At 52.2% G+C, this 3722-nt stretch overlaps 1 protein-coding gene across 7 annotated transcripts in view; it reads left to right on the forward strand.

The window, feature by feature from the left end:
- Positions 1 to 1272: 1272 nt before the first annotated feature.
- The window catches only part of Smarca4 (SWI/SNF related, matrix associated, actin dependent regulator of chromatin, subfamily a, member 4), a 103709-nt gene continuing 101259 nt past the window's right edge, over positions 1273 to 3722 (forward strand). For 5 of the 7 annotated variants that reach the window (XM_013346240.2, XM_005346911.3, XM_026779231.1 and 2 more), the window contains exon 1: positions 1274 to 1506. The gene's annotated coding sequence lies outside the window, so the exon portion shown is untranslated. Of the gene's footprint in view, positions 1507 to 3722 lie in introns of all 7 variants that reach the window. The other 2 variants (XM_026779230.1, XM_026779232.1) reach the window with 2 other exon arrangements.

A 3722-nucleotide genomic window follows, 5' to 3' on the forward strand; every position in this document is an offset into this window, starting at 1 on the left:
CTGGGATTAAAGGCGTGTGTCACCACCGCCCGGCTGCCTTTTTGCTTGAATCCCTGGCTGTCCTGGAATTTGCTATGTAGGAGACCAAGTAGGGCCAGGTGGTGGTGGTACACACCTTTAATCCCAACACTCCGGGAGCAGAAGAAGGAGAATCTCTGAGTTGAAGGCCAGCCTGGTCTACACAGCAAGTTCCAGGACAACCAGGGCCTCACAGAGAAACCCTGTCTTGAAAAACAAAGCAAAAAAGGTTGGCATTAAACTCACAAAAATTCACTTGTCTCTGCCTTCCGAATGCTGGGATTAAAGGCGTGGGATACCATGCCTGATCACTACCAGATATTTTTTCTTTTTTTATTTTTTTTTTAAAAAATGTTTATTTATTATTATGTGTTCAACATTCTACCTCTATGTAGCCTGCATGCCAGAAGAGGGCACCAGATCTTATCACAGATTGCTGTGAGGAACCATGGTGGTTGCTGGGAATTGAACTCAGGACCTCTAAAAGGGCAGTCAGTGCTCTTAACCTCTGAAGCATTTCTCCAGCCCCAACCACCAAATATTTTTCAAACTCAAGTAGAGGCTTGGAATCTCTACACTTGCACCAAGTTCTACCCTCCTCCCTTCTTAGGAACGGGAAGGAAAATTGTGACCTGCTGTGCCCACCTCACACACTGCACATTTCACGCACTCATCCTGCTACCCACCGATTCTGAACCCGAGGGCGGCTAGGAGCTGATGGCAGCTCAATAAATATTTGGAAAGCTAAGTAATGGGCCTCAGCAGGTTCTGCAGGAAATGTGGCCAGGGCAGAGCCTTGCAGAGCAGTCAGGGCCACGCCAGCGCCAGGATCAAAGAGTTTCCCAAGCCTGCCCTTGGCCTCGCGTGGGCTCTGTACCGTCCTTGGGCAGTCTGACCGTTCCTCGGCTTCGGTTCCCACCCTGGGTGCTCATTTCCGAGCCTAAGGGCTCGCTTTTATCCCGCCTATCTCCCATCAGGACCACAAAGTCCCCTCCCCCACCTTGAGTCCTCGCCGCAGTGGTGCTCCCTTTGCGCATGCTCCCCGGGTTGAGGCCCAGTTTGGAGCTGTGCGCATGCGCAGAGCCGCCCAGCGCCCCAGCGTCAGGATCTTGTGCGGCTTCTGGACCCACCCACCCCCTCGCTTCCTCAGAGGACCGGCGCGCGTGCGCGCAGCGAACTCCTGCGCGTGCGCACAGGGAGCGGAAGGGTGGCCTGGCGCGCGCACGAGGCCGGGCGGGCGGCGGAAGCCGGAGTCGTGGACTGGGCAGGAGGGAGGCGGGCGCGCGCGTGGCAGGCGCGCGGGCTGCGTGTGTTGGGGGGCGGCCTGTCGGAGCTGAGCGGGCACGCGCGCGAGGCTCTCTCCTCGCTTGGTAGCGGCGGCGACGGCTTCTTTGTTTCGCGAGGAGAAGCGAGACGCCCACTCTGTGTCTGACCCCTCGAGGAGGGTTGGGGGAGGCGCCAGGAAGGATACGGCGCCGGTACCTCCGGGTAAGGAACGGAGACTCGCAGGCGAAACGAGGCGCCCGGGGCTTGGGGAAGACGGTTTGAATGAAGCCGAGGCGCCGGGAGGGGGAGGGGGCAGCCGGGCGACCCGAGCGGGGTCAGGGTACGGCGGCGCCCGAGGGTCAAGAAGCCTTGCGCGCGGCTCAGGCCGCAGTGCAGCGAGACCGTGGCCGCTTCCCGGCTCCGTGGCCGGCGAGGCGGGTGGCCCTGGGCCTCCTGGAGGCCGCGCGCGCGTTCTCGTGAGATCTTGGGACAAAGCTCCCTCCCTTTGGCGTTCCAGAGATTCAGATCTCTCAACTTCAGTTTCTGTGACCCCAACTTTCAACAATGGCTGGCTGTTTGGTCTTTTCTGTCCTGTTTGTAACGGGTGCGATCTTAATGCGCTGTGGTCGGGCGTCTGGAACAACATTTTACCTCAGATATTGATGTCCAGAGTGGCTTGGACGCAGTCAGGAACCCTCTTCGTTCCCAAGATATCTCTTGTTTTGACAAATTTTATTATTGAAGATCTTGAAGGAAAAGTAAATAACTTCTTCCGTTCCTTGCAGGTAGTGACTTTGAAATGTTTTCCTAAAAACTGAAAGATGCCTAGGAACGTTTGCTCACGGAGGCATTGTTTTTCTCTCTAGTCCCTTGGCCCTCCCTTCCCTGCTTTCCAGATAGGGCTTTTTATTTTAAAGCATCGAAGCCATCGACTTGATGCCCTCCCCACTTGCAGGGAGTCCAGCTGCTTCTCAGGATTTGGAAACAAGTTTAGTTTCAATTGACAGACTGGCTTTGAGTTTCAAGCCCCGCGCCGGTCTCCGCACCGTTGGTTTCCTCCTTTGTACAAGGGAAAAACTGGACAAATAGTTCCTGCATTATCATCATTATTATTGTGATTTCGGAGACAGGATCTCATAGAACCAAAGCTGACCTCCAACTCCTTAAGTAGCCCAGGCTGGCCTTGAATTCCTCCTCCTCCTGCCTCCACCTCCCAAGTGCTGGGATGAGAGGTGTTCAGCGAGTGTTCTTTTTTTTTTTTTTTTTTTTTTTAAAGATTTATTTATTTATTATGTATACAATATTCTCAGTACTCTGTCTGCAGGTCTGTCTGCAGGCCAGAAGAGGGCACCAGATCTCATTACAGATGGTTGTAAGCCACCATGTGGTTGCTGGGAATTGAACTCAGGACCTTTGGAAGAGCAGGTGGCGCTCTTAACCTCTGAGCCATCTCTCCAGCTCCATCAGCGAGTGTTCTTGCACTGTCCTTGACTGCTCCGCGGATAGTCAGTCCTTACTGTGTGACACATGTCTTCAGGGCAAGGGGCTGGAAATGAGAGGGCATTTTCCTTGGCCTGCAGATGTATTCATTCATTTTAAAAGTGCTTGGTTTGTTTTGACTTTTTTGTTTTCTATGGTCTCACTGTGTAGCCCTGGCTGTTCTGGAACTCTCCATGTGTCTGGCTGGCCTCAAACTGACACATATCTGCTTATCTCTGTTGTCTGAATGTGGGAACTAAAGGAGGGGCATCACCATGCCTTGTGGGCCTACTCGTGATTTATTTTTTATTTTTGGAGACTGGGGTTTCAACAGTCGTGGCTGGCATCAAACTCGCTCACTCCATAGACCTGAACTCACAGAGATCCTCCTGCTTTTGCTTCCCAAGTGCTGGGATTAAATGTGTGTGCTGCCACCACCAAGCTCGTAATATTTCTTTTCTTTTTTCTTGTTTTTTTTTTTTTTTTTTCTCTTTTCTTGTTTCTTTCTTTTTTGGCTTTTCGAGATGGGGTTTCTCTATAGTTTTGGAGCCTGTCCTGGAACTAGCATATAGACCGTGCTGGCCTCGAACTCCCAGAGATCCACCTGTCTTTGCCTCCCAAATGCTGGGATTAAAGGTGTGCGCCACCACTGCCCGGCTTGGGTGTTACTACTTTTTTTGAACTGAAAACATTTTTTTGTAGGCTGGAGAGTTGACTCCATAGTTAAGAGTACTTGTTGGTTAGGACCTGGGTTCAATTCCCAGCACCCATACGGATGTTCACTACCTCCTTAGGCAACAATCTTGATATACATGCACGCAAAACACTCATACACATAAAAGAGTAAAAATTAAAAAACAACTTGTTGCCGGGCGATGGTGGCGCACGCCTTTAATCCCAGCACTCGGGAGGCAGAGGCAGGTGGATCTCTGTGAGTTCGAGACCAGCCTGGTCTACAG

This window comes from Microtus ochrogaster, chromosome 5, assembly GCF_000317375.1.
Source record: "Microtus ochrogaster isolate Prairie Vole_2 chromosome 5, MicOch1.0, whole genome shotgun sequence".
In the NCBI taxonomy this organism is placed as follows: Eukaryota; Metazoa; Chordata; class Mammalia; order Rodentia; family Cricetidae; genus Microtus; species Microtus ochrogaster.